The sequence below is a fragment of the Marmota flaviventris genome, chromosome 18 (assembly GCF_047511675.1).
Source record: "Marmota flaviventris isolate mMarFla1 chromosome 18, mMarFla1.hap1, whole genome shotgun sequence".
In the NCBI taxonomy this organism is placed as follows: Eukaryota; Metazoa; Chordata; class Mammalia; order Rodentia; family Sciuridae; genus Marmota; species Marmota flaviventris.
This window is the reverse complement of record NC_092515.1, coordinates 56,701,616-56,722,808: the sequence shown is the minus strand read 5'-3', so window position 1 is coordinate 56,722,808 and position 21,193 is coordinate 56,701,616.

Genomic DNA, 21,193 nt, shown 5'->3' with positions numbered 1-21,193 from the left:
ACAACTGAAGCGCTTTTCCTCTCAGTTCTGGAGGCTGCATTACTATAGCTTTCATGCAAAGCTATAGTAATGAACCATTAGGCAGGCTGTGTTTCTAGGGAGGGCTCCCTAGCTTGCTCATGGTCACCCTCTCAGTGTGTCCTCACGTGGCATGGGTGTCACTTTCCCTTCTTGTAGGGACACGGGTTCTACTGGATCAGGGCTCTTCCCTTCTGACCTCGCTGAACCTCAGTCACCTCCTCAAAGCCCCATCTCCAGGACAGACACGTGGGGGTTTAGCGCTTCCACATGCGGATCCTGCGGGCACAGGACGCTCAGCCCTCGCGGTCTTGATGTTGGGTGGTCACAGCACTAGACACGACTTCTCGTCCTAGATTCTGATCGCGGCATTTTTGGCCTTTCTAAGTGTAATAACGGGGAGTGAGTGGGGAGGAGAGAGGGCTGGCAAGGCAGTTTTAGGAAAATCAAGTTCCAGCTTCTGCAGAATACCCTGACTTCATTTTGTTGCAGGAAACTCCAGGCCCTACATCTTAGCCCATTCGCTTCTGGCTCTCCATTCACCCTGCTGACTTGGTTTTCCCAAATTGTGAGGAAACCCTTAGCACGGTGTTAGGAGATGCCAAATGTTGTGTATTAACCATTGTTATTCTTTCATCCTGGGATGGTTGTCACTAGTGCAGTTAGCTGGATATTTCCAGATCTCCCTCTGGCCCCATTCTAGGAACAGGGTAGCTGGCATTTCTAGATGCCCTGAGTTATGCGTGGTTATGTAACTTGCTTTGGCCAATGAAGTTCAATGGAAGTGGTGCATGTCATTTCAGGCACAGCTTTAAGAGCCAGTGTGTGATCCAGCCATTCACTTTCCTCCCTGTCGCTAAAACCAGCAAAGCTCGAGATGGCCCTGGAGGAAGACAGTGATGAGCAGAGTCCCCGGATGATCAGTCATGGACCTGTAGTGTGCATGAGCAATAAATCTTATTGTTTTAAGCCACCAAAACTCTGGAGGTAATTTGTTAATGGAGCATATCTCCCTTCTGGCTGTTCCCTGCTGCAGACCCAGCCCTCCCTCCTGTCTGTACCTTGGGCTCTGAATCATCCAGCACCTGGAGGTCACGTGCTGCCCAGGTGTTCAGGGCTACCCTAATAAGAAGGAGAATGTCTCATTTACCCAATCAGGGTGGTGGGCTTTGACTTCTGTTATCTCTTGAAGTCACATGATAAACCTGTGAACAAAGTGCTACTGTCCTGAAGGAGGACATCAGGACTCAGTGATGAAAGGACATTGGGACAAGAGATGCAACCTGGAAGCGAGTCACATCTCAGGTATGGATGTGTCCAACTCAGAAGCCTACGGGGCTCCCATGATGGCACACACTTTTCTTTGCTTCTCAGGAACATGTTGCTGTCCGGATCTCTGCAACAGGGTCTGAGCTGTCAGCTTCTCCAGAGCTATTAATTAGCTAGTCCCAAACTGTGGCCCATGGCCAAATCTGGCCTGATGCTTGCCTTTATAAATAAAGTTTTATTGGTACATGGCCATTTCTTTACATGACGACTATGGTTGCCTTTGTGCTCCACCAGCAGAGTCGAACAATTGTAACAGAAAACATCTGTCCCACAAAGCCTGAATATTTGTTATTTGACCCTTCAGAGATCAAGTTTGCTGACACCAATGCTAGGAACAAATCCAATGAGCTATGCTTCATTTGAAAAATTAGGAAAGTGGGACCCAGAAAAGTGAAATATGTTTTAAAACATAAAATTACTTTCATGCAAAACTATAGTAATGAACCATTAGACATAAGAAAATAATCTTCAAGGTCTATAAGAATAACCACTCTAAAATGATATGATTCTAACTTACCCATTTCTCTCAGTATGGAAAAAGATGACTAATTTTTTTTTTGTTTTTCTTAAAAAAATCCAGTAATCTTTTTTGATAACCCTTGCAGAGATTAAATCAAATATAGCATGCAATGAATGAGTTCTTCCATTAGTAGTTGAGGCCACATGTCGTTTGTGGCATTGTTCCTGTTTTGGTTAATTTGACCTTATATCATGAGCATTTCCCATGTCATTAATGTTCTCCATAATGTAATTACTGATGGTTGCATAACATTCTGCCCTATAGAAATGCCTTAACTTGTGTAATCATGATTATATTTTCAGGGTTTTGTTTCCCATTATACTGAATCTTCCTACATAAATCTCTGTCCACATTTCTGAACTTTTCTTGGCATAGAAATAGAATTCCTGGCCAAAGCCTATGAATGTGACAACAGTCTTGATTTGTTTGATATATCTCTTTTTAAAAGGATCATTGACCCCTGTTCTGCCTTGAGGATGAGGGTGTTTGTCTCAGTACACTCCCTGAAGTATGTTTTTAGATCTTAAGCCTCTCCTATGACAATGTGTAAATGCAGCTTTTAATTTGTGCTTTAATCGGCGTGCTTTGATCCCCATTCAAGGTGAATTTTTTTCTTATGATACCAGCTATTTGCATTTTATATTTTGAAAATACTCAATTCTAATGATATTACCTTTTTATCAAGAACTCAAAATACTGTTAGACCTTCCTGTATCCATCTATTAATCAGCTGATCAATCAGTTCTGTTTTCATTGGTTAGTGTTTTTAAGTTGGTTTGAAACAGCTCTTTCTGCTCATAACCCTCACCCCCAGCCCAGCCTCTTCCCCATCTCCCCCCCCACCCCCGCCGTGAGTGTGAAGTTGTATCCTAAAAATCTATGCTTCCTCATCTCAGCCCTATTCTCCTGAGTTACCAGTTTACCTTTCAAACCCACAAATCACTGTGTATGTTGAGGTCACTGCTCAGCGGAGACCCCATGCACAGCTACATCATGGTGGACAGACTCATGGCCTTAACTTCCGTTGCTTCACCTGGGCAACCTCAAACCTTCAATACCCATCTCATGGTTTAGGTGCTGGAACACTTCTAAAAAAGTCTTGAAAATGGATTTGTACAGTGCATTTGACACCTACCAACTAATGTGCGTCAGGCATTGCTCTAAATGTTGGGCCCACGACCATAATCAAAGACCACTGTCTTCATAGAGCTGGCGTTCTTTGGGAGAGACATAGTAATTAATAAATACAATAAATGGGTAAATGAGTCGTAAGTGCTGTGGAAAAGGCAAAAAGTAGACCAAAGGAGATCAGAGGTGGAGGGCAGTTAGTTTTAAATGGTGCCATCAGGTTAGTGAGATCTGAGCCAAGATGGCAGGTGAGAGGGATAGCTGTGTGATACCCAGAGGCAGCACATTCCAGGCAAAGAAAGTAGCCCTAGATGGGCCTGAAGTTGAGGCCAAATTAGAGGAGAAGGAAGATTTCAGGAAAACCACAAGGTTCATTTAAAGCTGTTTATTTTAAAACTGTTTTGCCTGGGGTGTTCACGGGGAGAAAAGGGGCTGGTGGCCAGAGTGGAGTCTAATGGGGGAGGCAGTAAGAGATAAAGTCCAAGATATTGAGAAAGAGTGCAGACCAGGTAAGGTCACTCCAAGGAGTGAAGATTTGACTCTGAGTGAAGTGCAGGCAGTGGGGCCGTCACAGCATCTGGAGCCGAGGAGTGACTTGGTCTAACTCGGGTTTTAAAAGGAGCACCCAGGTTGCAGCAGTAAGGGGATCCCATAGCCGGGCAAGGTAGAGATCACAGTGACTGCCGTTCCGGATAGCGATGAGGGTAGCCGGGTTCAGGGTGGCCCCAGTGGAGGGAGGGCTGTGGTCAGATTTTGGGTACATTTTAAAGGTGAGGCCACCTGGACCTGCTGCTAGACTGGATATGATGCCTTAGAGAAAGAAAGAAAAAAACGACACCAAGGTTTCTGTCATGAGCATGTTAGAGGGTTGCCATCAACTGAGCTGGAGAAGGTTGGGGCAGATGAGGTTTGGGGTTAGGATTGTAGCTGCTTTGAGGCGCCTGGTACCTGAGATGTTTAATTAAAATTCCAGGTAGAGATGTTAAATAGGCAGAGTACAGCTGGTTTCAGGAGACAGGGCTGAGCTGAAATATCAAGTTTGGAGCCTCAAGATCTAGATGGTATTGAAAGCCATCAAGGTGTATGAGGTGGAAGACAGGTTGGGCTTGCAAGCAGAATCCAGATGTGCCAAGAAGGTTACATGGTTTGGGGCTAGTTTCTTATCTTCTTTATATTTGAGAGTTTGCCACTGTAATATGGGAATTGTAATAGCTATTCTACAGGGAAGCTGTGTTTCATAAAAGGTGATTGTATCCAACCAGGTGAGTGCAGTTAGAGCAGGACCAGCTTCTCTGAAAATTGCTTTGCTCTGATACCAGCTGGACTCTGTGCAGACTGCTAATTCTTTTGCTTTTCTATATGTGCTTTTTAATCTGGGGTCTGACTCCTGCCAAGAGTTACATGAATGATTATATGATGCCACGTGTACTATATCTTTCTGAACTTCAGATATGATTTGAAAAACTAAGAAAAAATATTATATTAAAATTATATTTCATAGGGTAGCAAATGAATTTTTAAGACAGAAAACAGTTTTAAATAAACCTTGTGGTTTTTCTGAAATCTTCCTACTTCTCTAATTTGGCCTAAACTTGGAGGTATGTGTTATCCAGGTTGGAAGTACTAAGATGGAAAATTAGGGACATAACACCACCCATGCCTGATTATTATAGTTGTGTCTGCATTAAAATGTTAGCCTATAATACAGAATGCACACTAGTAAAACAAGGGATCAGGGACAGTGGATTCGGTTTGGAGAGTAGTGACAAGAAGTTTCAGTATATAGCTGGATTGTGCTACTATTTGTTTAGATTGACAGAGAAGACTGGAAGGCTCCAGAAAAGAGAGATTTTTGAAAGAAAGGCTTTTATATATTCTTGAGACACTAGAAATAGTTAAGCATTTGACAAAGACAAGTAGTTGGTGGAGAATAGAAAGGCAATTAAAAACTCCATGAAAAACAAAAGGCTGTGTAAGCAGAGCAAAGTGATCACTGCTCTCTACTTAGCTTAACCATTCAACCTAGCAGAGGAAGTCTGGACTTGTTTTTGATCATAGGGCAAGACCCTTTTAGAACAAAGTATGTTTTCAGTGTAAACCAACATCTATTGAACATCCACTGTGTGTAGGATGTATATAATCACCTTTTATTTAATACACCTGGTTGGATACAATCACCTTTTATGAGATACAGTTTCCCTGTAACTATTACAATTTCCATATTACATGGCAAACACTCAAATATAAAGAAGATAAGAAACTAGCCCCAAACCATGTAACCTCTTGGCACATCTGGATTCTGCTTGCAAGCCCAACCTGTCTTCTACCCATGCTGTGGTCTCTCTCAACATTTAGGCAGAACAGTTTCAGAAATGTCTGTCTACCACCTAAGTGGAGGTAAGACCAATCATTGTTTTAATTACAAACATTAATTAACAGCAATAAAAATCTAAACTAGAACTGGTAAAAAATTGAAGCACAACATTTGTCTCTACCTGATGCACATTAATTAATCATTAGTCAATTACTTCATGGAACTAATATTGAAGGTGGTACTTATTTGAATCCTGAAATTAGGAGTTCTCAACTGGGGTGGTTTTACCACAAAGAGACATTTGGCAATGGCTGGGGAATGTTCTTGGCACCTGGGGGTAGAGGCCACAGTTGCTGTTAAACGTCACACAGTGAGGTACAGGATGTCTCTGCTCCCACCTGAACAATGGATTAGCCAGCCCGGGGCTCAGCAGTGCTGAAGCTGAGACACCCTCCTCTGAATAAAGAGTGTGTGCAGAGAAAGACGACAAATGCAATCGGATTAATATGCACTTTCTTTCTCAGTTTCATCTCTAAAAATTGAGTTTTTTGAGTGAACATTTGTTTTCTGACATTATTTAGCAGTGTTTTGATATGAAGTTGGAAACTAGTCATTTATAACAGTCTGGATAAAGCAACTACCCACTGATCTGTCAAAGTTCAAGTATTGATAAAGCATGTTGGTGAGAGGTGTGTGTGTATGTGTGTGTCTGTGTGTGTGAGAGAGACTGTGAGTGAATGCTCTTTCTGGTTTTCTTGGGAAGTATAAATTGGGTTTTGGAAAAAGATGCCCCGCACTGCTTCCAACCTTGAGCCTTCACTTCTTCCCATTAAGATTTCCTTTGCAACTTGGCCTCTTTTAAACTCCCATCTTGTGCATTCTCTCTTCTAATCTAATACCTCCGTGTACATATCTAAACATGATCAGTGACAGTTTTCGCTGCGGGGTGAGGCTTTTACTGACAAGGCCAGTGAGCGCTGATTTGAGACCAGCCATTGTGAGTGACTTCAGCTGTCTCTTCAAGTGACATCCAGCTACTTGAGAAAGGAGCAATGACGAAAGTTCTTTGGACAGAAAACTTTCGCTGACAAGAAGGTGACAGGTCCTTGCACAGCTGGTCTCTGATATGCCTCGGAAGGGGCCCACAGAGTGACTAATTTGAGCTTTGCAGTAGCTGGGAGGAAGTGTAGGGCCCATGCACTCGTAAGGCTTGGAGGAGTCTGTGAGACAGATTGGCAGTGGGCGCAGGCTGGAGGATGCCATTACTGGGGAGCAACAGGCCAGGGAACCCCTCTATCTAGAACATCGGAGCACTGAGAATACTAATGTGAATGGAGATTTTGCATGCTCAGACTCCTTTCTTGTCCTAGTAACAGTACCTCATTTTTTCTTTAGCAAGCCACCCCATGTCTATTCTCTTTTGTTTGGGGCCAACCCTGGCTCCCTGGTCTCAGGGATTAGCTGGTCAACATACTCATTCCCTTCATCACAGTGATTGGTTCATGGAAGGGCAGGTGACCCAACTGAGATTGGATTCTGTGACTTTTGCCACAATCATTGGGAGAGAGATGTCCTTTCTCCTTGCAGTCACCAAGCAGTGTATGTAAGCCTGGAGTTTCTGAGAAGCACCATGTGGAACAAGTTAGCTAGGGAATGAACCAACTAGGAGAATGGGATAGCTGAGCAATGAAGAGGAGAGACATTCTAGTCCTAATGAAATTATTGAAGACTCTCAGCTGTATCTGAAGGCCCCTCCATCCCAGGCTTTCTATTACACAAACCAATGAGTTCTTGTTTTCCCTATAGCCAGCTTAAATTGGTTTCTCAACAGAACGATTCCTGATCAATATAAATAGCTGCCATTTTTGAGGGCCGGTAAACAGTACAGCTCCATTTTTCTGTGGAGAGATGGAAAAGCAATGTGGGTTTTGGGGTCAGACTCTCTGGCTTTGAGTCTTCCAACACTTCTCTGCCCTGTGCCATTTATAGGAAGCTTCGCTTTTCTCAGTTTTCTCATCTGAACCGTGGAGATAGAAATCATATCTACCCTGGGTGATTGTGAGGATTAAGTGAGCCCCTGGGAGATTCAGAACAATAAATGCTCAGTGTGTGTGTGTGTGTGTGTGTGGGGGGGGCTGTCATGGTTTGCTGTGACCAGGAAAGAGCTGGGATGACTGCTTTGGGGTCCAGGCCTGTGCTGCACTCGCTTAGGAAGGGCATCCCTAAAGCCAAACACCTACACTGATTGACTGGACTTAAAACCGGTTGTTCTATTGGTACAAAGTCTTAAAACTAACACGTCATGGTTCTTCTATTCACTTGTTCTGTGTTTATGGAGTGAATTGCTCAGTGGCAGATGTGGAGCTGAGAACATAGACCTGAATAGACGAGCGACTTCCTTCAGGAAGGGAAGGAATGGAAGCACAAATGACATGAACTGAACGGGGACCGTGTTGTGCAGCGTGAGAGGTGACGCAGGGTGCGGTGAGGCTGCAGGAAGGCGGGAGTGTGAAAAAGAAGGACAAAAGCAAAGGTTTCAGGACACAGATGTTGGATGGATGGGATTCTGAGGTGCGGAGTCTGGTGTTACAGAGGGAGGCATGGGCCAAGCCACAGGAAGCGTGAGTCATACGCATCTTCTTCCCTGGGCAAGGAGAGTGCACCGTGCACGCCCTCATCCAGGCCTGCACTCTTCATTTTTAGGGATAAGTCTGTCACCAGGTCACACTGACATGCTGAAGGGTTGGGTCATCGTTAGGTTCATTTAGAGTTTACTGCATTTCATGGTCCATTCATCAGCACATCCGGGCCTGGGAACCAAGCCATCAAAACCGCCTTAGCCCAGCTCAGAGGCTCAGGAGCTGGCTGCGCCACCTACGTCCCCTTCCTTCCACTGGTGGTCTTTCATGCCTACAGGCCCGTAGGGTGGTCTGTCTTTTCTTTCTCAGTAGAATGAGAAAGATCTTGGCTCACTTACTTATGTTCCATCCTAACATGATTTGTTTCCCCTGGGGAGATGAGACTGACTCTATTCAGACAGCCTCCATGTCCAGCCCTTCCTCAGGGGAACCATCTGTCCTTCCTCCTGGACTAGAGCATCTTATCTGTTTTCCTGGTGAGGCCATTAGGCTCTCTGTAGCACAACGGAAGTCTCAGTGATCAGATTTCAAATGGCAGCATAGGAGGGAAAGAAATGAGGACTGGGGACCCTCGGAGAACCAGGGACTCCATAGCAGTTCTGAGGGTAAGGGTCAGTGGATGCTGAGAAATAACTGGAGCTGGGACTGAAGGACAGACAGTGGCCAATGGTGAGGGGCCTTGAGCGTCAGTCAGCAAGGGATCCTGATGATGTGCTCTTCGTGACCAAATCCTTTGTAGGCTTTTAAGCACAAGAGCACTGTGTTCAGCTGACCGTTGGGAAAGGTCTTCACTCTCTTCACTGTCCTTGGTTTGGGGCTCTGTCCCTCCTGTTTGTCTGTCTCCACATGGCCTTGCCCCTGTGTGTCCGAACTTCCCACACCTCCCTCTGCTTGAACTTGGGGCCAACCCTAAATCCAAGTTGACCTCATCTTGAGATCCTTAATTAATTGCATCTGCAAAGACCCTTTGCCAACTCAGGTCACCACATCACAATTTCTGGGGGTTAGGACTTGGCTGTGTCTTTTTGAGGTGACTGTTTAACCTTTGACAACAAGTGACGAAAGTCTGAAGGAGGACAGGGTAGGGGAGAGGGGGCGAGAGAGTTATCTTTGAACGCTACTTAGAAGATAATCAAGATTTATGCATGAAATGAGGCAGTGTCTCAGATTTGCTTCACAAAAATCCGAATGTGGGAAGGAAGTAGGTGGGGGTACAAATGAGACAGGATTTCCCTGAGTCAATTGATTGCTGAAGCCGGCGTGTGGCATGGGAGGATTCTGCTGCCCTCCCAACTCCCTGTGTGTTTGAAAGTTCTGAAAATAAAAGCACAAGGGTAAGGTTATATTGAAAATACTCCATTTCCTTAGGTTGACTACGTACCAGTTAAACCTCAGTTTTGGTTCAGTGCTTAACATGTGCCTGGCCTCTGCTGAGTCCTTCATTGATGGCTTGTGCAGTGGCCACGGAGTCCTTTGCTCGTTCCATGATCGGATGCTGCTGTATTCCTGACTGAGAGGCCTGGAGATTTACACTGTGTGGAGGCACTGGGCTGTGGCCAGGTTTTGTCTTAGGATAAATGCCCTTTCATCACGGGTGAGTGGGAGATTCATGTTGCCTTGTCCAGACCCGAGGCACTCAATCCCTGTGACTAGCCAGGGTCCTGCTGGAAGGAAACAGTTTGTTTTGTCTGAATCATCCTGATGTCCCTTGAAGTAGGCCCCAACGACAGCTACCCCCTCCCGACTCCATAAACTAACAGTCCCAGGGACAGCGGGGCCTGCTCAGGGCAGGAAAACGCTGAATGGTTCAATTGTCATGCCTCTGCGGCAGGCAGTCATCAGAACGCAGGCAGGGCGGGCAGAACCCCGCAAAATACCCCAGGCAGACAGCGGTGCGGTGGCTCGCGGGGCTTTGTACTTTAATCCGTGGGATTTTTCAGATTGTTTCCAATTTTGTTGCAAAGCCTGATAGAAAAATGACGTCAGAGGACTGGTCGGCTGCGTTATTGAAAAGCCTGCACACACCATTTACCAGGTATGTTGTTGACAGTTAAAAATGACGCGTCTATTTTCCACGTGGTCCCTCCTGACCCAGGAGAGTCTTCTTGACCTTGACAGCTGCCAACCAAGACAAAGGAAGGGGATGGAGTTCGTGGTGTAAACTGGCCTGGAGTGTGTCTCGGGCCACTTGGGGAGCTCAGTCTTGTGATGTTCCTGTGACTAAGAACAACCAGCTCAGAGACACACGAGGCTGAGAGAAGCATCACTGGGTGAAGTGTCCTTGTGCCCTCCTGTCCTTTACCTCTGTTTCTCTGCTTGAATCTCCACTTTGGTTTGCATTTTTCTGAGGTCAGTGGTTAGACACAAATCCCAGTTGCACCACTTGCTAAACTCAAAGCCTTTGTCTGGCTGCTGGGCTTCTCTCAGGACCAAACTCCCCTTCTTTAAAACGGACATGATAATTTCTAGTTGTTTCAAAAAGTTGTTGAGAATTAAATGTTAGAATTCCCGTGGCACCCTGAGTGCAAGGTTTGTCCTATAGGATTGATGCAATAGGTTTTAGTTATTAGTTAGTAAAAGAATAAAGACATTTGGCTGGACCCCCAAACACCGTAAGAGGCAATGAGACACACCTGCAGAAGCAGGCTGCAGATTTGAGACTGAAGGGCATAGGAGGGCCTACTTTGTTTCTGCCCCGGGAACCCAGATCTGTCCAGCCTCTGCTGTGTCCATTTTCTCCAGTATGTGGGAGAACCAGCATCTGAACTCAGCTCCGGTGGCTTCTAGAGGCGACACTCCTCCACCTGAGAGTTGCTGTATTTCCTTTCCTTTCTTTAAAGTACACGGCATTTCAGAAATTGGCCTCAGTGGTTCCTGAGTCTCAGGTAGGAGATGTACTCTAGATTGGCTACCGTGAAGAGCGGCCGCTGGGGTGAGTGGTGTGCAGGGCTGGGAGCCGTGTCCCGGATCCGGGGCCTTACTTCTGGCCCAGTAATTGAGGAGTGCCAGGTAGCCAGCTCAGCACCCCTCTAGTGGCTTTCAGCAGGATTTGGAGTGACATGAGCTGAGGTGTCTGCAGTCCTGAGGTGTCAATAAATCCACAGAGATAAACCTCAAGGGGTGCAATTCCACTTCACCCAGAGCTTCCTGGAGGCTTTGAGCAGCAGCAGTGGGAGCATTTGACCTGGGGGAAGTTGGAGTCCAGTTCATGGAGCTGCATTTCTGGGATCTTGAGGGTCTTGCAGGTGGCTGGACTGGACCCAAAAACTGGACCCAGTTTGAGATCACGGGATTTGAGTCTTCGCGTGGAGCACACAGAATCCCATAGGTAAGGAGAGATTTTTTTTTTCTTTTGGGAAATGCTGTCCAGCTTACCTTCCTATTTTTTGTTTATTGTTGTTTTTTGTTGTTGGGAAGTGCAGCTGCTTCTATTTTAGAATCTAGGACCGGGTCTTCAAAGCAGGGGGTTGGGACATTGCAATACTTTAATTTGTTTTTCTGGTAGCAGATCCACATGGCAGAGGACAGAATAGTTTTTGTCTTTACTTGAAAACCCTCCCAATTTGTGCCTCCATAGAATGGACCACAAAATGGTCAACGATGATTCCCAGGAGAATGGAAAAGCTACACACCAGCCAACCCTGCAGGGGTGGCAGTGGGACTGGTGTTCCTTCTGGTGTATACTACGAATATTCAAAGGTGGCCTGTCTAGAATAATGGAATACACATTTTGTGGCCCAAGAATGCTTCTTGCTTTGGGTGGGGATTCCTTTTTTCTTCATGGATGAGGGCTCCATCTGTCACTGCCCCTCCTTGTCCAGTTTCATTAACCTGAGCTGCAGCTCATCTTGTGGCAGCTTAATAACCTTTATTTGTGGAGTCCCTCAAAGAAAGCCTCAGTTATAAATCCCACGTCACAGAAATTAAGGCATAAATGCCAATCTGTGTCACTGCACAATATTTATTATTTTAATTAAAGGAAATGGATTGTGACATTTATTAGGTCACAAGTTACTTGTTAATGGCAATGAATGACAAAAAAATTACTGATTTTATGAGCAAATCTTGGAACGTTCCTCAATGATTATTCTGTTATGCTTTCCGTGTGGCTTATGCTAACAATCCGTGGGGCACATTTTTGGAAATCAGTACTCGTTTTTGGTAAGACATACTTTCTGTGGAGGAGAGCATCAGTTCACTGAGAAGGAGAGACAGAGGAGACTGGTGAATTCAGACTTGCTTCTTTTTCCCTCAGCTCTGTTTAGGACAAACACTGGTTTTCTGAGATTGTGTGCGCATGTGTGTGTGTGTGTGTGTGTGTGTACACATATGCGTGCACACTCTACTTCCAAAGCTTGTCAGGTACACTTTCAGGAATAAAGAACATGAATTAGAACTTTGGTCCACGTCTAGGGCATTCCCACTGCAGCATCCATTCAAATTGGGAAATAAGTAAACAAGAGTGGTGTGCACCAGTCCAGAGGCTGGGGCTTACAGGGGTTAACACACCAGGATTTCACTTAAGGTTCCTGCTACCACCATGTAACACGTGTCTTAATACCTGAATCCATTCATTCATTAGGTCAACGTGCATTATTGAAATGACCTGTTTCAGGGAGGAGTTTATGGGTGATGAAACAATCACGCTCTTGTTTAGTTCCTTGTGCACAGTGTCGCTGTGTATGTGAATGCCTTTGCCAGCACATGAACCATCTTGTTTGTGTGACTTTGAAGCCTGTGATCCCGTCCACATTCTTCTTTGCCCCCATAGCAGCATCTTCCAAGGCTGAGGAGTTTCACTGCTGCAGAGAAGTCAGAGGGGCCTGTGGTTCTGGGAGGGCTCTTCCTTCTCTAGCTGCCCCTTCTTGGTCCGTTCTCACTAGCAGTGTGTGGAGTCCTGGTCACTCCGTACTTCTCCAAATTTGTAGGTGACAGCTTTTTAATTGGAGCTCTTCTAGTGTTTGTGTTTGGTACCTCGTTTCATTTCACTTTGTATTTCTCTAGAGATTAATGCTATTGGACACATTTTCATGTGCTTACTGGGTATTTGAATGTCTTTCTTCATAAAATGTCTATGCAAGAGTTTTGCTAGCTTTCCATTAGTTTTTAAATCTGTATTTATTTTATTTTATTTTCCATTAGTTTTTTTATCTGTATATATGTTATTGATTTGTATATTCCAGGTATAAGTCACTCTGTCGTCAGATACCTATTTTGCAAACACCTTCTTCCAGTCTCTGGCTTGTCTGGACATTTTTGTATCGGTATATTCAATGACTTTTCATTTTTTTAAGTCTATGAACATCATTTTTTTTAAATTTTACAATTATTATATGATTATGCTATCTTGAGTTGCAAAGATGACTCCTATGTCTTCGTCTAGAAGTTTTGTAGTTTGGTTTTTACATTTAGGCTTATGTCTGACCTTGAACTGATTTTCATGTGTGGATTGAAGTAGAGGTTGAAGTTGGCTGATATGCCAACTACATATCAGGCTCTTCTGGAATCATTTGTTTAAAATGAATTTCTTGGATAGCTTTGTCAAATCCCTCTGTGTGAGGACCTTTCTGTCCCACCCATCTGCATGTCCATCCTGGGCTGAGACTGCACAGATCTATGTAGCTCACATTTACGTATGAGTTTCCGGATTCAGTTGTCAATTTCTAAAAATAGCACCTGCTGTATTTTATTAGATCTATAGGTCAAATTGAAAGAGACTTGACACCTTAGTAATATTATTTTTAAATCCCATAAACAGTATTTGTCTCTATTTATCAGGAATTTCTTTAGTTTCAGCAATGTGTTGACTTTTTTAGGGAGGTTCGCATATATTTTGTTAAATTTATTACATACGTTATATATTAAATACTTAAGTATTTGGGGTACTATTGTAAATAGCATAATTCTAAAGTTTTTAAAAATTGCTCATTGCTGGTATATTGAAATTCATTTTTGTCTCTATTTACCTTGTGTCCTGTGATCTTGCTAATTCACTTCACAGTTTTTGAACTTGCTTTAAAATTTTCTTAAGATTCTTTAATGTACATAATTATTTCACATGAAAATAAGACATTTTTATTCCTTTATTTCAAATACACATTCCCTTATTTTTTAAAATTCTTACCTTGCAGAAAAATAATGTTAAATAGCAGTAGTGAAAGCAGAAATCCCTGACTCATTCCTCATCTGAGGGAAAGTGCATCTTGTACCATTAAGTAAGCTGTTATTTGTTGTCATTGTTTGTGTAGATGCTTTTCATCAAACTGAGGCATTTCTTTCTTTTTAAAATGATGAACGTAAGTTAAATTTGTTCACATACTTTTCTGAATCTATTGTGATGAGGGACATCAGGCCTATTTTCCCTGATGTGCTCAATTACATTGATGAATTTTTCTCATATGAAACCACCTTTGCATGCTTGTTGATAAAAATCCATTTAGTTATTATACATTACCTTGAAAAAAATTGCTATATTTTATTTGCAATTAATTTCTTTAGTATTTTTGCATCTAGTTCATAATGCATTGGCCTCCAGTTTTTTTTTTTTTTCTCATTTCTTATTCTTTTCGTCTCTGTGTGATGGTTGGGAGCTGTCCTCTTCCCTATTTCCTGAAAGAGTTTGTGTAAAATTGGTAATATTTATTCCTTAAATACATGATAGAATTAATTATTGAAGTCAGGTAGACATGGAGTTTTTTTTTTTTTTATATATAAAAGTTTCACACTCAGTTTCCAACAGATGAAGCACTACCTCCCTTGTGTCTAGTGAAGTTCTGGTCATTCATGTCCTTCAAGGAATTTGCCCTTTCAACTGTGTTTTTAAAGGTATTTCCATGCATTCTTTCTTAACAGTTCCTCGTCATTTAAATGTGTGTGGGATCTGTGCTCATTCTCTCTTCAATTCTTCATGATGGTAATTCATGTTTTTCCTTTTCTTTTTTTCTTTTGATCAAATTTACTAGTAGTGTTCAATTTTATTAATGTTTTTAAACAAGCTTTGGTTTTTTCAATTTCTCCCTGTTGTTCAATTTTTATTTGATCAATTTTCTCTCTTTATGATTTTTTCCTTCTGATCATTTGATTTTAACCTATTCACTCTTCTTTATCTAGCTTCTGTCCTGCAATGGATTGTTGACTTTAGATCATTTTATTTTAAAATATTTTTAAAGCTATAAATTCACCTCTAATCTCTGCTTTAGGTGCATCTCAAAAAGTTTGAAACATTTTGTTTTTCATTATCATTTAGAACAAAATATTTTCTTATTCCCTGAGTGATTTTTTTTTTCCCCTGTGAACCATGTTGTATGTTTAAAAATTTTTTTTGGATATTTTCTTATAAAATATTTTAATTTTGTCCCTTTGAGCTCGCTTCTATCAATCAGTCATTTACCTCATGATTCTTTGTCAGATTCTTTAGAATTTATGGCTTTACAATTAAGCAATATAGTAAGTAATAATGCAAAAAACATCTTTATGCATGTGTATGTGTTTCATTGTTTGCCTAAGACATATTGTCATACACAAAGCTTGAGATCTAAGGGTATGGGATTTTAAAAAGGCTGTTTATACACGTTGCCAACTTGTCTTTTATATACCTTCCATGCTTATATCATTTAAGTGATAGAATTCAAATGTGTATAATTGGTTAACTGTTTGTCATAGATTCACCTAGAAACACCAGTACCTATTCACCAGGGAGCTTTGCTCCAGAGATTACCGGCCAGTGGAATATTATACTAATAGTGCCTGTTAGTATATGACATTGCTGCTTGGAGAAAGATCCTGTTTCATAAACCTTCTAGATTCCACAAGTGGTTTCAGAGTCTTTCATATTTCCTGTTTCCAAAGACACTTCCATTTTCAGGCCACACCCAAATTCATAGGAAATTCCTGCCATTGGCAAACTCTAACCTGAATTCATATGAGGAAGGTAAACCTAGAACCAGAGCTACCAGCCTCCAAAGGGAGATGGTTGTGTTCACCTGCGCACAGGTTGGGCAGCACAGAGACTCTTCCTTTGCACCCTCGTGACATCTAACATGCTCAGATCTAAGGAGAAGCTCTGCGTTTACTTCCCTTCTTTCTGTCCCAACATTCATGCTCTTTGGATGCCTTGCACAATATTGTGACCAACACTATATTGTATATTTAGAAAATATTTGTGTATCAAATATTTTTTAAAAAATATCAGCCACAATGACCTACCCAAACCCTCTGCCCACCCTAACAAAGACAGAGTCTGTGTTTACTTGTATGGTGTGGTCTGATGTGCTGGGAACACACTTCACCCTAAATACAAACCCTTTGTAGTATCTGGAAGTGTTTTAGCCATGTTGACTCACATTTCAGGATGAGAGATTGAGTGGGCTTAACAAGTACCCCTTTAAAATACAAATTCCCTTGAAACAATGATATGGTCCTTGTCTTCAGTGTAAATTTATTTCACTGAAATCGCCTGGCTTCTGTTTGTAAGCTGTGATTGCTGATACAAAAGGACTCTTGTGAGAAGAGCTAGAGTTGGCAAGGACATGATGAATTTAAATAACGGCTCATTGGGTGTCTTGTGAAAGGGTCACCGTTTGTACAGTAGGGCTGCTGACAGAGGCTTTAGTAGGGACATCAGATTTAAGGACCATGGGCAGTTCAAGGGTGGTGCAGGGGAGAGGAAGCTTTAGGAAAAGGGTGGGTAAAGAAAGTTGGTGTGTCATTGATGAGTGATGTTCTTGAGAAATTCCCCTGGATTACCCATGCATATTGAAAAGGATCTAGAAACCTAGAAGAATTAATGTTACACTCTTAGATTTACCTAGTATTTCTTGAATTGAGCTAAAGTGGTAGACAGGCTTCCAAGTTGCATGAATTCTTTGGTGATCCACTGGTATCCACTGGTGGTAGACTATATGACTTGGGGACATCCAGTATAGGGGTTGGGTGACTCAGATGTTACACAGCTGTCCCCCTTCCAGCCCAGGTTAGCAGCATAACTGTATTCCAAGCCCCATTCCTCATCCAGGGTCACACCTTAGAGGTAAATTATGGGTTGGAATTTGGTGGAGTTAAGACTGCTGAGGTCTTATTTTACTCCTGACACCTGTGACATCTGAAGTTGCTAACCTTCTCAGAAACCAAATGATCTTGGTAAGAATGGGAAACAGAAAAGTTAAAAATTTTCTTATTTTGACAAATATATAGGTACTGGCCTTGTTCCATTGACTTATATTTCTTTTTTTGATCCTTAAAAGAAAAATATGCAAAAGAACTTTTCTTATTCATCTTTACACTGTTCCTTTGATTCTTCTTTCATTCAGTAGCACGGAGGCCTCTGTGCTTGCGCCAGTGTCGCGTGCTTCCCAGAGTGTGGCCCTGTAAATCATCCCTCCAGTTTATCTTCACACCCAGCACAAGATCTTCGGTAGCTCAGACTATACTAGAGCGACGTTCCACAGATCTGTGAAAGGATTCTTTCATGATGGAAATTTGGACTAAAAAGGGCAGGTCAGGGATGGAAAGAGGAGAGAGACAGGGGGTCACAGCCGAACTGCAGAAGAAAGCTTTGTGAGAGCCTCAGGGCGAAGGCAGGTGGAAGTCAAAGAGAAGTACTTTGGGGAGTTCAGCGGGCACTTTGTGTCTGAAAACAGGGAGCGGCTCAGCCTGGAGCTGAGGGGAGCCTCGGAGCCCAGACTGGGAAGCGGGGGAGGGCTAAGGTTGTGGTCCATTTGGATCTTGGGAAATATCTTCTTGGGAAGGTGAGGAGGGCCTGGGCAGGCTGACATGCTTCCTGTCTCAAGCTGCCCCTTCACCTCAGCGGGAGCAGAGGTGGAGACTGATGTTGGCCTCTTTGTTGCAGCTTCTCCTGGAGATTCCTACCAGAAAACCAGCTTTTGGTCCTTGGGTAATTCCTGCTCCGACTCTATCTCTTGGTGTCTTGGCAATGAAAGAAACCCAAAACCACGCAGGTCCAGACAGTCCAGCAAGTGCTGAGAAAGCTGGCCTCGTTTGGACACCACATGGAAGACTCACCCTTGGCATCTCACATTGGTGTGCATATCGTGGGAACCACCTTTTCCTGGTCTTTTCCCCCTGTATAGTGGCTTAGTTTTCAAATTGCCTACTTTGTACAGAGTGCTTTTTGACCGGGTCAGTTGCATTTCTCTGTGAATGGAATGTTTATGTCCCCCTCAAAATTCATGTGTTCCATCCCCAACTCTTGATGATGGTATGGGGTGAGGCCTTTGGGGGGGTATTTAGGTAAAGAATGGGGGCTCCATGATGGGGGGTTTATGTCTTTAAAAGAAGAGACCAGAGGAGGCTCACTGCCTGCTTCTCTCTCTTCTTCCCTCTTGCCCTTTCTGTCTCTCTCCCTTTCCCTTTCAATCCCAAGTAAGGATGCAACTAGAAAGCAGCCACCTGCAAACCAGGAAGAGCACCTCACCAGGAGCCAAATGGGTCGCATCTTGACCTTGGACTTCCCAGCTTTTAGGACTATGAGAAATAAGTATTTGTTGTCCAAGCCTCGCGATCTGTGATCATTTGTGAGAGCAGCCTGAACTAAGACGCCTTGTTATGACTGAAGTATTCAAAGGTCTTGTGAGAATACCATAAGTCTTTTAAATTAATTAAGGATCAGTCCAAGAGTAACATAATACCATGGCAACAGCCGCATCTCGGAAGTCACTCTGACAGTGAGAGCATCTCAGTTCAGGCACATAGTAATTAGGTGACTTTGGGCAAATAGCTTAATTTCTTGTAAGGTTAGTTTCCTAATGTGAAAAATAGGGATATTGCCTTTGAAAGATTCAAGCTTGTGAAAATTCGCAAAATGCTTAAGGAAGAGCTAGGTATGGACCCAAACCTCCATAGTAACAGCTTGACTTCACACCCATTGGAAGGACCAACATTCTGCCTGACAAGCACTGGGGAGGATCGGGAGCAACTGGAACTACCACACACAGTGACTGATACATGTGCAAATTGCTGCAGCCACTTTGGAAAGCTGTCTGACAGCATCCACTAGATTCCTGCCTACCCTGAGCCAGCAATTCCAGCCCAGGTGTACACCAAGCCAGGTTCATACATACGTGCCCCCAAACACGTGTACAGGAATACTCACAGCCACACCTTTCACATGAGCCACAACCTGGAAACAACTTAGATGTCGCTTGACAGTAGAACAGAGACAAATGTGATGCACGTCCACAGTGGAGTGCTCTCTGGGGATGTCCTTGTGCTGCACAGTGCGGTGTGCACTTTATTCTTTAAGTGCAGGAAGCCCACAAAAGGAAGGCCATAGAGTGCAATCCCATTTATGTGGCGTTCAGAGAGAAGCAAGCCAATCAGAGGGTAGGAGAGGGATTGCCCTTGAGGAGAAATGGGCTGGAGAGTGGGGGGTAACAAGATGGTTGGGGCTCACATTCTGCCTGTTCTTGATCTGGTAATAAGAACGTGGGCAATTTGTAAAAATTCCTTAAGATTGTTTTCTGACTTGTCCACTTTTCTCTGTGTTTGTCATGTTATCTAATAAAGTATGTTCACTTAAAAAATAGAGCTGTTTGTGCTCTGTATTGCTCTTTGCTGTCTCTTGAGGGGCTCACTCCGACTGTCTGGCCTTGGCAACCCCTGCTCCAGCTAGAGCCTCTTGCTGCAAAGGCGAATCCCAGGGCTCGAAAACTCCTCTGTTGTCAGTTTTCTGCCCACCCCCTGGGTAATCTCAGAGACAGCCCCGTAAAATCGGACTTGACTCCCTTGTACAACAAATTCTTCCCCGAGTGGGGAGGAGACAGCCGGCCTGCGCCTTAGGCATGATGCTCTGCCAGCCCCTTGGAGCTCTTGGTTGATTAAACTCTGCATCCTGCAGAGCTTGCAAAGTCTGGGAGGCTGCTTGGATCTCAGATGCTGGAGGGGGCCCTGGTGGAAATGCTCACATTCTGAACCCAACGGTTGAAGGGTTTTAAACAGTGTGCCTGGGCACAAGTTGATCCAGAGATGCTGGTAGAAGCTGCATTGATGGCTTTAGAGAGACACCTTGTCTTAAAAGGAGATGGGTTTAGAGGAAAGAAGTGCATTGAAAGCACTAAACAGAGTTGGTGAAAACTTCTCTGCCTTTGACCTCCTCAGTTCCCTTAGGAAGCCATGACTTTCAAACAAAAATGTTAGGTACCTACTATTCACAGGACTCGCCTGATGCTTGTACATATATGATCTCAAGTTTGATCCTCAGGTTAACTCAATGTTAAAGATACCGTTACTCTACCCTCCAGAGGATTTCCTTTGGAAATTGGGTCACCACGAGTTTAAATAAGTTGCTGATGAACTTGGGATTACACATATGACTACTGGAAATGCAGAGATAGCTGAGTTTTAGATAATCCTATTTGATGGCCAGAGCTGAGCCTCCATCCAAGTACCGGGCATTTCATCCTAGAAGAACTGACGCAGTGGATGCTGGGTTATCTCTGCAGGCAAGGGGAGACCTGTAGTTGAGACTATCCTAGCAAGCTGCAGTTGAGCAAACCAAGAAAAGGCGGCATCAGCGTCTGCACCGTCACATTCTTAATCTTTGAAGTGTGTTGTGATTTCCTGGTTCAGGTGCTTATCCTGGGTTCATGGATATGTCTCCGGTCTCTCAAAGTAGGCAGGTCTTGCATGGCATTTAGGCCAGGATTGTGTACACAATGACCTCCAATGTGAGTTTGACAGTCACACTTAATCATCACCACACTCTGAATGGCCATGGAAGAACGCCATGTACTTGGCCTTAGGTCCACTCTGTGACCCTTGATGTGCCCTCAGGACATGATGGGTCTCCTTCTGGTGGGAAACTGACACTGTCCCTCTGTCCCTACATTACTTGTAGTTAACTCATTCCTTGAATCCCTTTTGATTAAAGATCAACCACCACAGTGGCCCAGGTGACTAGCCTTGCAATGCCACAGTGCAGGGCTCCCTGCCAAGGGCTCGGGCCCTTCCGCTTGCCCAATTAAACCCCCTGACTCCCCTTGCCTGCGCTCACCGCCACGTCTAGCCTCCATTCACCTGTTATTGGGCATTAAAGGCAAACTCAATTTTATGCAGATAAATAGAGTTTAGTGGTAATGTGCCTTATGACCTTTGAAGTGACAGGATGACATTAATCTTTAGGGATTCTACCTTCTCAGGCTGTCACTGTGAGCATGTAACTTGATGAGAGTGGAGGTTTCTGCATTTTGAGGACGTACTCACAGTTTAACATGCTGTTTCAAATGTAAG